This window comes from Anastrepha obliqua, unplaced genomic scaffold (assembly GCF_027943255.1).
Source record: "Anastrepha obliqua isolate idAnaObli1 unplaced genomic scaffold, idAnaObli1_1.0 ptg000012l, whole genome shotgun sequence".
NCBI classification, from domain to species: Eukaryota; Metazoa; Arthropoda; class Insecta; order Diptera; family Tephritidae; genus Anastrepha; species Anastrepha obliqua.
Genome location: NW_026562179.1, coordinates 4,848,048 through 4,862,718, shown reverse-complemented (window position 1 = coordinate 4,862,718; position 14,671 = coordinate 4,848,048).

Genomic DNA, 14,671 nt, shown 5'->3' with positions numbered 1-14,671 from the left:
GTACATGTAGTTATATTATTATAACGCTAGCTTTGTGTAGTACAAAACGAATGTAATTCATATACATAGTTATCATAGTACATATAGTTCATCATAGTCAACATCAATTCTATAAGTTAAGTAAAGAAATTGTAATAAAAAAGACAAAAGTTGTTTGTAAACCTTTAAGCTTAAATAATATATGGCTAATTCGAAAAACTGTTCAGAAATAAATTATGTGCTTCTTTTGTATTTTAAGAATACCATTTTATTTTCCTTTATATATACACAGTCTGTAATAAGTTATTAGTTTAACGATATTTTATAACGTAATAAAGAATTTCACAACTGAAAAAAAAATCGATTTAGTTTTTCATCTTTAATTTATTCAAATAACATTTGTCGAGAATTTTTATAGTATCCCTTTATTCACTAGCTTTTCGGCAGCTTTTCAATTTCTAGTTATGAAATCCTCATAGCAGGTGCTGCATATAGGAAGTATTTCCTTGCTTACTTGCATTTACATGCATATCACCCCAACGCAGACCCACAAATGTTGATGATGATTCACATGTATAATTTCTGTCTGCAATATATTAATAATATTCAAAATATAATTCTACACTTATCTCTCCGCAAATTTCTTTTTATCTGCTCTGCTTATTCATTTAATAACAAAATCGAACACTTTGTTATTATGAAAAAAGTTGTTTGCGTTTATTTACTATTCACAATCCAATTCGCCTTGGAAATAATTATTTTGACACTTGTGCCAAAGAAGCAAGAACAAAATACATGTAACTTTTTGTTTTTGTACAACTGCTATTACCTTGTATAGATATGCCTTGGTACTTCATCTGCCAACAATTGTATAAACTCTTCATAGATGATTTTTGACAGATAGCTTGTACTTCCCGATCCTTTGTTGCCATATCTTCTTATATGTTCTTCTAAAAATGGATCAAATAATGCCAGCAATTCGATGAGCATCACAAAATTGCCATTATTTGGTGAGCCGAATTTTTCATTTCTTCCGCGGAATCGACGCCCACGTGAGACTAGAGCTTTCGTAGCAGCAACAACTCTTTTTAATACGTTTTCCCAATAAGTGATTTCGTTGTCAAATTGGATCATTAAATCATTATCTATTCTTTGTTTGATGCTCGATCTTTCCTTGAGGATCGTCATATTTTTATGTGATTTTTCAAATTCCCATGCTCTGCTACACGAACTCCTCCATGCCTCCAATCGTTGAAACCTCCCTTTCCATTGAACGAACAGTCTGCATCAAACAGAAGACAGGAGACGCAATATACAGACTTCTTACTTGCTGAATAACTAAGCCAAGGGCGTTGGACTTTTTCACCATTGAGCAGTTTTCTCTCGAATAATGTTTCCGTTAACTTGCGAGCCTTTCCATCGCTATAAACTCTTTCTATGACAGAAAAATCGAGGTTTTTGTTCTGACTGCATCCATTTTCCGCTACGTAATCTCTGATAAAGTCACTAGTTATCTAGGTTCCTTGATCATCATTTATGATTTTCTCGTTCGACTTGATCTCTGTTGTTTCGTCGCTATTAGCTAAATTTTTAATTTCTTCATTCTCTTTTGTAGAAGGTAGAAAACAAGAAGTCGTACTGAGAACATCGAAATCATTATTCGTTGTCGGAAATGAGCCCATACCATCAGGTTGAAATAGTGATATGTTACTTAAAAATTTAACAGTCACATCGTTGTCATCTGCAAACGAAGAATTAAAGCAATCATTCAACAGCTGTTCATCAATATCGTTTTTAGGAGCGAGAACATATGCGTCATGTGCAGTTCGCGCGAGAGTAGTCCCGGCTATCGATAGTATCATATATATATCAGTGAGAGTATCGATATTGAACAGCTGTTTTACTTACTCCACTCATATGAATTGAGTAAATGAAATCGAGTTGAGAAAATAGACCAACGTGAAAAGATCGAGATTCGCAATGCTTGGTAGACGTCGAAAATCGAATTTTCGATACGCGAGTGGTGAAAATACATATTTTACTCTGGACATGCAGTTGATATTAATCCTTATGAGACGTACCTTTGTTCTCTAAGACTAAACAATCCTTTTCCGGACCAGCTTTCTCTTCTGCCACCTTTTTTCGTGAAATAATTATGTAATTTTGGAGTCTTGTTCAAAACTTCCTTTTCCTTATTATTTTTCTCGAGATCCCGCTTTGTCCCATTTCGTAAATGTCAAACCTTTAAGTAAATTATGAACACATTAGACATGTCATTTGTGTTACCATTCTCAAAAAAATAGGTGATTCAAAAAGCAAACGCTATATTGTATAAAAGAAAGTCATGTTAGTTACACTATTCTCGAGAACGGCTGAACCGATTTGGCTGAAAAATGGTGGAGAGGTATCTTAGAACCAGGAGACGGACAAAGGATACTTTTTATCCCATTCGAACGCGTTTCCGTGAAGTCACTATATATATAACAAAAACGCATCTGATATGGAATAACAAAACGCAAATGACAGCTAAACGTAATTTTGTCTATGGTTAAGTAGAAAATTTGATAATATAAATTTTGTCAGAAATATATAATCACAGTAATTTGTATTCTCTTTGAATCATCATTATCAATGCCGCGACCAAGACGATCGAATCTTTCCCGACAAAGCCGTAATGCAAGCAGGATACGAAACATTGCGAATTAAACGACTGAAGAAGCACAAGGAATTGCCCGTGAAGAGCGCCGCGTTAGTATGGCTCGACTTCGTGCTTCTCAATCACAAGAGCAAAGCGAGGAAGCCCGTGAAACGGCTCGGTTGGTAATGTGAAATCGTCGAGCGAATAACAGAGATCAACAAGTAGATCATATTCGACGCACAAGAAGAGAATTATCAAGTAGTGATTTGAATCGAGCAGCGTTTCGATATGATTGCAACACTCATTACTTCTTGCATCCTAGCGTTTGTATTGGGCCAATGAACGTTGCTTGCGAGTATTTTGGCGCATTGAAGTTTTCCGGACAAACGCCCGGATTGTGCTGCCTTAGTGAAAGAGTGAAATTGCCATTATTGACTTTTTTGGAGACGCAATGATTTTACTGTCTGGCGACTTCCCGCTATGTGAAGAAACTTCAGCTGACAACAAACATGAGAGTTGCATTACTTAATGATACATCTACTTAAGATTTCTCTGAGCAATTACTGACTATCGGTAATGGTCGAGTACCTGTCGACGAATCGAGCGGATTGATTTCATTTCCTCAGAATTTCTGTAACTTTGTCTCATCGAAAGACGAACTTATCAATAAAGTATTCCCAAACATCATTAATAACTACAAAAATAAGCTATTTTAGCGGCTAAGAATAAAGATGTAGATGACCTAAACTACATAATTCAAAATGATGTCATTTGAACAATGCATTCATTCAAATCCAGCAAATGAAGATGAAGCCACCAACTATCCAATTGAATTTGTAAACTCCTTGGATGTGCCTGGCTTACCACCACACAATTTACGCCTAAAAGTTGGCTCCGTAGTAATCATACTTCGAAACATAAGCCCACCAAAACTTTGCAACGGTACGCGTTTGGTGGTAAATAAAATGATGAACAATGTGATTTACGGGACGATACTCAAAGGAAAATTCGAAGGTGAAGAAGTTCTCATTCCGAGGATCCCGATGATCCCAACCGATCTTCCGTTTGAGTTTAAAATACTTCAATTTCCGATCTGTCTTGCATTCGCCATGACCATTAACAAATCACAAGGCCAATCCTTGAAAGTTTGTGGTCTGAATCTAGAAAATCAATGTTTCTCACATGGTCGATTATATGTGGCATGTTCACGGGTCGGAAATCCATCTGCGTTGTTTGTTCTTGCATCTGATAATAAAACAAAAAATGTCGTGTATCACAAGGTGCTTAACTGAAGAGTGCAATCTATTAAAGCTTCATTGAAATACTTGATTAATAAAAAAATTAACTTAATAAAATCAAAAATCTGCTTTTTTATTGCCTCTAGGGCGGAACAACGTTCGCCGTGTCAGCTAGTGTTTTATAAAATGGAAATCATTGACAAAATATTTGGTTACATCAATACGGTTATCTATATATTATTAAGAACATATGTTTAAAAAAAGTATTTGAATGCTTTTACTGTGTGCACCTGCTTTCTAAACTTGTTTTAGAAGGACTGTCGGATTTTAACAATTTAATATACAAAATCAAATGATTTTTATGAAGTCAGTGAATAAAATCGCTCTGGCGGGTATTGTAGGCCACGTATTATCTATATCTTTATATATATATTTCTTATGTTCGTGTGTTTGTCACTGAACTCCTCCTAAACGACTGAACCGATTTTGATGAAATTTTTTGTGTGTGTTCAATGGGATTCGAGAATGGTTTAGATTCACAAATTTTAAGAATCGGATACCAGGGTCTCGAGAAATAGGCCAAAACGTGAACCCGGGTAACCCTAGGATGTGTTTGTACAATATGGGTAGCAAATGGAAGCTGTTGGTGAATGCTTTAGTTCAGAGTATTTTTCATGCCGCTCCGTGACTAGGGTCCCGAGATAGAGACCAACACGTGGACCCTAGAATGTGTTTGTACAATATGGATATCAATTGGAAGCTGTTGGTGAATGCTTTAGTACAGAGTATTTCTCATGCCGCTCCGTGACTGGGGTCTCGAGATATAGGTCAAAATGTGGGCCCGGGTAACCTTCGAATGTGTATATACAATATGGGTATCAAATGGAAGCTGTTGGTGAATGCTTTAGTTCAGAGTATTTTTCATGCCGCTCCGTGACTAGGGTCCCGAGATAGAGACCAACACGTGGACCCTAGAATGTGTTTGTACAATATGGATATCAATTGGAAGCTGTTGGTGAATGCTTTAGTACAGAGTATTTCTCATGCCGCTCCGTGACTAGGGTCTCGAGATATAGGTCAAAATGTGGGCCCGGGTAACCTTCGGATGTGTATATACAATATGGGTATCAAATGGAAGCTGTTGGTGAATGCTTTAGTTCAGAGTATTTTTCATGCCGCTCCGTGACTAGGGTCCCGAGATAGAGACCAACACGTGGACCCTAGAATGTGTTTGTACAATATGGATATCAATTGGAAGCTGTTGGTGAATGCTTTAGTACAGAGTATTTCTCATGCCGCTCCGTGACTAGGGTCCCGAGATAGAGACCAACACGTGGACCCTAGAATGTGTTTGTACAATATGGATATCAATTGGAAGCTGTTGGTGAATGCTTTAGTACAGAGTATTTCTCTTGCCGCTCCATGACTGGGGTCTCAAGATATAGGTCAAAACGTGGGCCCGGGTAACCTTTGGTTGTGGATGTGCAATATGGGCATCAAATGAAAGCTGTCGATAAGTGCTTTAACGTGGGGTAATTTTCATACCTATTGATGACTAGGGTCTCGAAATATATGCCAAAACGTGGACCCACCGTGTCTTTGCCCAGCGAAGCGGGTCGGGTTTGCTAGTACATATATAAATGTGAAAATCTGTCCCTATGTTCGCTTATAACTCGAGAATGGCTGAACGGATTTATCTTATCTTGGTCTTGAATTATTCGTGGAGGTCTAGGGAAGGTTTTAAAGGTGAGAAAAATTCGAATAATTGCCGGGAAAATGGTCAAAACGTGGACCCGGGTAACCTTCGGATGTGTATATACAATATGGGTATCAAATGAAAGCTGTTGGTGAATGCTTTAGTTCAGAGTATTTTTCATGCCGCTCCGTGACTAGGGTCTCGAGATAGAGACCAAAACGTGGACCCTAGAATGTGTTTGTACAATATGAATGTCAAATTGAAGCTGTTGGTGAATGCTTTAGTACAGAGTATTTTTCATGCCGCTCCGAGACTGGGGTCTCGAGATATAGGTCAAAACGTGGGCCCGGGTAACCTTCGGATGTGTATATACAATATGGGTATCAAATGGAAGCTGTTGGTGAATGCTTTAGTTCAGAGTATTTTTCATGCCGCTCCGTGACTAGGGTCCCGAGATAGAGACCAACACGTGGACCCTAGAATGTGTTTGTACAATATGGATATCAAATGGAAGCTGTTGGTGAATGCTTTAGTACAGAGTATTTCTCATGCCGCTCCGTGACTGGGGTCTCGAGATATAGGTCAAAATGTGGGCCTGGGTAACCTTCGGATGTGTATATACAATATGGGTATCAAATGGAAGCTGTTGGTGAATGCTTTAGTTCAGAGTATTTTTCATGCGGCTCCGTGACTAGGGTCCCGAGATAGAGACCAACACGTGGACCCTAGAATGTGTTTGTACAATATGGGTATCAAATGGAAGGAGTTGGTGAATGCTTTAGTTCAGAGTATTTTTCATGCCGCTCCGTGACTAGGGTCCCGAGATATAGGTCAAAACGTGGGCCCGGGTAACCTTTGGTTGTGGATGTGCAATATGGGCATCAAATGAAAGCTGTCGATAAGTGCTTTAATGTGGGGTAATTTTCATACCTATTGATGACTAGGGTCTCGAAATATATGCCAAAACGTGGACCCACCATGTCTTTGCCCAGCGAAGCGGGCCGGGTTTGCTAGTATAACAATAAATAACGATTATTTCTGTGTGCACGAAGGTTTCTGAAGATTGAATTGCAAACAAACTACTAATTACAACAATTATCATGAATCGACATTGTTTGATAAGTAATTCTCAAAATAACAGTTTTTGTCGCTCGAATCATATATATTTATAATATATGAAAAAAATCGAGAGATTTTACATAATTTAAGTAAAAATGTTATTTTATACATTAAAACCGTGACGTTGTTCAATAAAAAGTTTGGTTTCCCACAATTTCCGACACTCTCGAATTAAACCAAACTTACACACATTGTTAAGTAGGTATTGAAGATGGTTTACGTATAGTTTGGATGCCTATTGGTGGATAGGGCTCGAGATATAGGTCAAAACGTGGACCCGGGTAACCTTCGGATGTGTATGTACAATATGGGTATCAAATGGAAGCTGTTGGTGAATGCTTTAGTTCAGAGTATTTTTCATGCCGCTCCGTGGCTAGGGTCTCGAGATAGAGACCAAAACGTGGACCCTAATAAATTGCTACAAAATCAGAACATTAGTGTTGTGGGGAATAGAGCGGCTAAATTAGCAAAGCTGGCTGAAATATATCCAGGTGATGAAATAGATGTGGACGAAGTTGAAGACGACGGTGAAAATACAGTATCAACGGTGAAAATACAGTATACAACGTTATCCAAAATCGTGAATGAGTTACTTGAACGTGGCATTATCAGGCCGAGCTCGTCAGTGCATGCAGCACCGGTGATTCTAGTTAAGAAGTCCAATGGAGAGGATAGAATGTGTGTCGACTACAGGGCACTTAACGCTGTAACGGCGAAAAAGCATTTTCCGATGCCGATCGTCGAAGAACAATTATCCAAGCTAGTTGGAAGCACAGTCTTCACAACGTTAGACATGACGGCAGGATATTACCAGATTCCATTGACGGAAGGAAGTAAACATTATACGGCATTTCTAACACCAGATGGCTTATTTGAACATAACGTAATGCCGTTCGGTCTACGAAGCGCACCAATGGTCTTCCAAGAAATGGTAACGAAATTGATAAGAGGTCTAAAGCATCGAAACCGAATTGTTAGCTATGTAGATGAAGTCATCATCGCAACGAAGAGTGTAGCACAAAACATCGAAGTATTAGTTGAATTTCTCCAAGCCGTGAAAGAATCAGGGCTCACATTGAGACCATCAAAGTGTAATTTTATGGCTACCAGAATACAATTCTTGGGACACATCGTAAGTGAAGAAGGTATCTAACCAGGTGAAGAGAAAACCAAATGCATTAAAGAATTTTCTCAACCACGTACAACGACCGAAGTTAGACAATTTCTGGGTTTGACTGGATATTTCCGGAAATTCGTCGAAGGGTACAGCACCATAGCGAAACCATTAGCAAGTTTGCTGAAAGTAAATGCAAAATACCAGTGGTCCAAAGAGCAAGAGGAATCGTTCACGAAGCTTAAAGACATCTTAATAACCCAGCCTGTTTTAGTTGTGTTTGACCCTATGAAAAACCACGAGGTGCACACTGACGCAAGCGCCATTGGAGTATCAGAAATCTTGTTACAGTCCGATAACAAGAATTGGAAGCCGGTCCAATACTATTGTCGCCAGTGTAGCGCAGCCGAGTCACAATATCCAAGTCATGAGTTGGAGGTCCTCGCGATTGTGGAATCGTTGGAAAGATTCAGGGTGTATCTTCTCGGCACAACCTTCGTGGTGCGGACTGATTGTAATGCTGTAGTGGCGACCAAAAAGGTTACACCATTGAGGCCACGAATAGCCAGGTGGTGGCTACGTCTGCAGGAGTTTGACTTCTCTTGTGAGCATCGACCAGGTACTAAAATGCAGCATGTCGATACGCTAAGTAGATTGCCAGTAGAAGGACCATCATGTCCATCAACAGTCGAGGATAAGGTATTATCCATCAGTAAAACTATGGGACCGAAGGATTGGGTATCCACCATACAACTACAAGATAAAAAAATACGACGCATATGCGCACTTATCATAGGCGAAGAGGAGACAGACGAAGATGAGCTAAAGCAGCTGAAAGAAGATTATGCCATGCGAAATTCACGGTTATTCCGAAAGGTGGAGGAGCATTACAAACTCGTTGTCCCACAGTCAGTGCAATGGCGGGTAGTGAAAGCAAGTCATGACGATGCAGGACATTTTGCACTGGAGAAAACATTAGACCGTCTTAGAAAGCACTTCTGGTGAATATGGTCAAGGGAGGTAAGAGGGAGAGTGAACATCATGTTGCCGATGTACTACCGATACCATTCAGACGTTTGCACATCGATCATGTGGGTCCATTTCCCAGGAGTAAATCGGGAAACGTCTACGTGTTGGTTATTGTCTGCGGATTCAGCAAATATGTGCTGCTCAAAGCTGTCAGAAATACTAAGAGCGAGCCAGTAATCAAAGCAATCGAAGAAGTAATGGCTATTTTCGGGCAACCACTGCGTGTTACATCGGATCGTGGTACAGCCTTCACGTCGAAGCTGTTCGAGAGCTTTCTCAACCAAAAGGGCATCCAGCATGTCAAAACCGCTATCAGAACTCCAAGAGCCAATGGGCAGGTTGAGCGCGCGAATAAAACTCTATTGAACGCTCTAAGAAGTACAGTGGAAAATAACAAGGTATGGGATGAGTCATTTATGGCCATCCAATGGAGTATAAATTCGCAGAAGAATGAGGTAACGAAATACAGCCCAAACGAACTTGTGTTCTACTTCGATCCAAGGGATGTTAGTCACAACCGAATGATCCAAGCTATGCATGATGAAGTTGTCCATGTGTCAGACATGGAGGAAAAACGCGACATAGCAGCGTCCAATATTATGACCGAACGTACTAAATGGAAAGAGAGATACGACAAACGACATCAGAAACCGCACAAGTACGAAGTTGGCGACTTGGTGGTAATTGACAATGTGTTTACAGATACGGGTGAATCCCACAAACTTGATCCTATGTACAAGGGTCCATACCAGTTGACGAAGGTATTAAACTACGACCGCTATATCGTGGAAGATTTACTGGATACGATGGTCACTCAGCGCCGCTATTGCAATGTGCTGTCCGCCGATAATCTCAAACCATGGTGCACTAATAGTCCAGAATTAGACATTCATGATGACGAAGAAGACTCGTCCTGGAACGACGAGGAGTCAGGAGAGGCCGAGCTGTCAACGGCACAGAGGAGTTAGTTGGAAAGAGACTGCGTAAGCGTACGGACGGTGTACGAGAGCTGCGTCACGATATTCATTATTCAACTCCATATTCATGTTTATTAAATATTCTTTTTCTTATTTCAAATATATAACCACTCGGTGTACTGCCATATTACACTTGTTTGTTAATTTATGTCAGTGTAAGTAACTAATAATTACAAAGTTTATAAGAAAGTGGCAAAAAGTGTATCGCTTTCGCTACCCTTCCGAATTCGCTGTGTCCTCAGGCTCCATGAATAAACAAACAAAGGAAGAGAAATTTCTTGTTTGTGAAGAAGAATAGTAGGTGATAGCAATAGAAACTACCAAACACATTAGTTAAAATGTAAATTGTTTGCGATTATTTATTGTTTTATAGTAACCAAATAATAAACATATACTATTTTGTTAATTTTATGTATATTAGGTTGAAAGTCGTGAGTACCAAAGAGCAACTAGAAAGGCTGGTTGCATTAATGGGAGCGCATCCACAATTCGCAAAAGGGATTTGTACCAAAGTACAAGCAGCAAAAAAATGGGAGGAATTCACAACGGAGCTGAACTGCTTGAGACCACCAGTTAAAACGGCAGCAAAATGGATTAAGGTTAATAATGATTTTTTTGTGATGTTTGTAGAAATACATATTTATTTTCCGTTGGCAGTTATGAGCTGACATGAAGTCAAAAGCAAAAAAAAAATTTCGCTAAACAAAGCTGAACTCCGAGCAACAGGTGGGGGCCCTAACAAACTTCAGGGACTTTCAAATACCGAAGAAAGTATAATTGGTTTACTGCAATTTGATGTCTGCATAAATCCGCCTGGGGTGGAATTTGGCTTGGATACAACTACCAGTGACCAGTTCACAGTTTTGTCCCCGTCAAATCCCAGCCCAGATCTTCTGGTGCAAAACTCTGAGAAAAGTGAAGCGGATTTAAATTTAAATGTTCACGAGGAACCAGCAGGAAAAACGAGAACAAATAAAATCCCTCAAAAAGCAGAGAGATTGAGGTTACTGGAGTTGCAGACTGATGGCCAAAAACAATTTTATGAAGAAATGATTTCTACCTTTTACAAAATAAAGCAATGTGCTGCAGAAACAGCGGAAAACACAAAAAAAAAATTACGAGTTAAAAAAAACGCAACCGATGAGCTCTTGCAACTAAAACGGGAGAAATTGCGCATATATAAAGTAGAAGTCCTGAAAAAACAACAAGGCCGCAGATCAAAACTACAACTAAAAGTAGCGATTTTAGAGACCAAAAAGAAATTACTATCAAAATAATTTTTATATTTATATTTTCTGTTTTATATTAGTATTAGGAAAAAAGACTGTATATATTTAAAGAACGTTATTTATAGGTAATTTCTATTTATTTATTTATTTATAATTTAAATTAATTACAATTATTATAAAATTATAATTAATTAAGCACTAGCTGCCAGGGCTATCGGCTTAGAATGTATATATATTACAGGAAAGATTAAATTAACTTATGAATATGTATGTTTTTACAAAACTCAAATATTAGTTTAATATTTTTTTCTTGTGGGTATGTTAATAGTTCAAAGGGGTTGAGATTGGAAAAGGAAATAGTTCTGGACTTAGCGAGGAGGGGGCAATCTTTGAGAATATGGGGAATAGTTAAGTAAGCATTGAGGCAAAATTTACATGTTGGCTGAGATTCCTTATTTAACAAATGAGCGTGTGTTAGATTAGTGTGACCCAATCTAAGGCGAATAAAGCATTTGTTCATGGCTGTGGTTGTAGTGGTTAGGAGTCTGACTGCACTTCTGTTAGGGTTGTATGACTTGTAAGGGTGAGAATAATTTGCCCATTGTATAGCGCATCGTTGGTATACAAATTTAAAAATTATTTTTGCCACATCTTTCCTCGAAAAAGGCATAAAAGTTACTAATGGGGCTTTTGAAGCTAATTTGGCTGCTTTATCTGCGTGCTCATTTCCTTTAATGCCAGCGTGTCCAGGAATCCACATCTTTTACTCTTTTGTCTAGTTGGATGATGAGCTCTTTTATGGTAGAAATTGGTTCAGATGAATGCATACAATGGATTTATCTTTTGATGATTTAACTAGATGCAGAGCAGACAAAATGCCTTGCACTTCTGCGTCAAAAGCCGTTGGAACTGTGGGTAAGATGCCCTGCGCTAGTATTTTTCCAATGACGTCAACAACTGCGAAAGATGTACCACGAATAGATTTAGATCCATCAGTGAATAATATTTGCCAAGCTTGCTGTAAAAATAGATCAGTAATTTGCCAGTATAACTGTCTATAGAATACTACGTTAGTGCTTTGTTTCGGATGAAGTGTGAGACCGTTGAGGAAAGATTTGTCTTGCATTAACCACCACGGAGGGTGCTTCCAGGTAGGAGAAGATAAAGGTGTGATGTTTGATTTAGAAACCACATCAAGTATACAAGTCAGAGCGGATGAGAGTTTCATGCTGCGTTTCCGTTGTTTTAATAAGGTTATCTCTTTGGATAAAATTTAGTTGCTTGTTGAATAGATAACTGGAAGTTGACGGCATGTAATGTAATCAATCCGATCATCAATAGTGAGAAAACCACTTTCCGCCAACAAATTTTTGATGGGTGTAGTCCTGAACGCTCTGAGACTTGATTTTATAGCTGCTTGATAATGACCTTTGATGAGTGATAAATGTGATTTTGCGCAGTTGCCATAAATTGCCATAGTCAATTTTTGAAATTAAGGTTAGTTGGGTTAAATTGAGGAGGGTATTAGTATGTATCTGGCTTTTGTTAGAGGAAAGGTATTTTATGAGGTTAAGTCGGGCAGCTAGACTACTTCTTAAGGGGGTGGTAGGGTTTAGCGCTAAAAAAAAACACTTTTTTTTTGAATTTTTTACAGAAATATGGCTTAAGATACTTTAATAAAATCAGTTGCATGTTATTGTACATCTTTTCAATAAGTTTTTAAAAAATATTAATAATAAAATATTGACAAATAAGCCCATGACAGAGTTTTTTTGGAGATATGTTTTTCGAGAGGTGCTCTGCGGTGCCAATCGGCATTCGTCGTAGAATCATCTGAAACCAAAAAAGTCGAATTTTTCAGTTAAAGTATGACGTAATGCTCCCCCCCCCCCACATGAATAAATTCTTTTTTTTTTCATTTTTGTACTTTTGGTGGCAAAAAAACGTAAAACGAGCATTTTTGGCGAAAAATTTCGCCATATTTGTAAGTGAAAAACAACCTTAAAAAAAAAATAAAAAAAAACAGTGTGGGGGGGAGGTATTTTTGATTTAGAAAACGTGTGCCAAATTTGAAAAGAATCGGTTGAATAGTTTCGGAGTTGTGATTGGCACCGACTTTTAAGAAGTCGTTTCGGGAAAAACGCGTTTGAAAAAATGACTTTGAAAAATTATCTATGCTCCGCATTCGAGGTAGAGTGCCTACAAAGGCTATAACTTTGAGAGTTCTGCTCCGATCCACTTAAAATTTTGACACAACATTCTTGAAATGATTTACTATAAGATGAGTGAAGAAAAAAAATTTCGATTTTGTGACTCTACCCCCCCTTAAATAACTACAATGTTCCTTAAAATTATGCTTCTTCTTCTTCTTAATTGGCGCGATAACCGCTTACGCGATTTTGGCCGAGATTAACAAAGCGCGCCAGTCGTTTCTTTCTCCTGCTAACCGGCGCCAATTGGACACACCAAGTGAAGCCAAGTCCTTCTCCACCTGATCTTTCCAACGCAGAGGAGGCCGCCCTCTTCCTCTGCTGCCACCAGCTGGTACCGCATCGAATACTTTCAAAGCCGGAGCGTTTGTATCCATTCGGACGACATGACCCAGCCAACGAATCCGCTGGATCTTTATTCGCTGCGCTATGTCTATGTCGTCGTAAAGCTCATACAGCTCATCGTTCCATCGTCTACGATATTCGCCGTTGCCAACGTGCAAAGGTCCAAAAATCTTACGCAGAATCTTTCTCTCGAGCATTCCAAGCGTCGCTTCATCGGATGTTGTCATCGTCCAAGCTTCTGCGCCATACGTTAGGACGGGCATGATGAGAGTCTTGTAGAGTGTTAGTTTTGTTCTTCGAGAGGGGACTTTACTGTTCAATTGCCTACTTAGTCCAAAGTAGCACTTGTTGGCAAGAGAGATTCTACGTTGGATTTCAAGGCTGACATTGTTATCGGTGTTAATGCTGGTTCCTAAATACACGAAGTCTTTTACAACCTCAAAATTATAACTGTCAACAGTGACATGGGTGCCGATACGAGAGTGCGCCGACTGTTTGTTTGAAGACAGGAGGTACTTCGTTTTGTCCTCGTTCACCACCAAACCCATTCGCTTTGCCTCTTTATCCAGTTTGGAGAGGGCAGAACTAACAGCGCGGTTGTTAAGGCCGATGATGTCAATATCATCGGCATACGCCAGCAATTGTACGCTCTTATAAAAAATTGTGCCTGAGCGATTAAGTTCTGCGGCTCGTACGATGCTCTCCAACATGAGGTTAAAGAAGTCACACGACAGCGAGTCACCCTGTCTGAAACCTCGTTTGGTATCAAACGGCTCGGAGAGGTCCTTTCCAATTCTGACGGCGCTGCTGGTGTTGAGCAACGTCATCTTACATAGCCGTATTAGTTTTGCGGGGATACCAAATTCAGACATAGCGGCATACAGGTAACTCCTTTCCGTACTGTCGAATGCAGCTTTGAAGTCGGCGAAAAGATGGTGTGTGTCGATTCTCCTTTCATGGGTCTTTTCCAAGATTTGGCGTATCGTGAATATTTGGTCGATGGTAGACTTTCCAGGTCTGAAGCCACACTGATAAGGTCCAATCAGTTGGTTGACGGTGGGCTTCAGCCTTTCACACAATACGCTCGCCAGAACCTT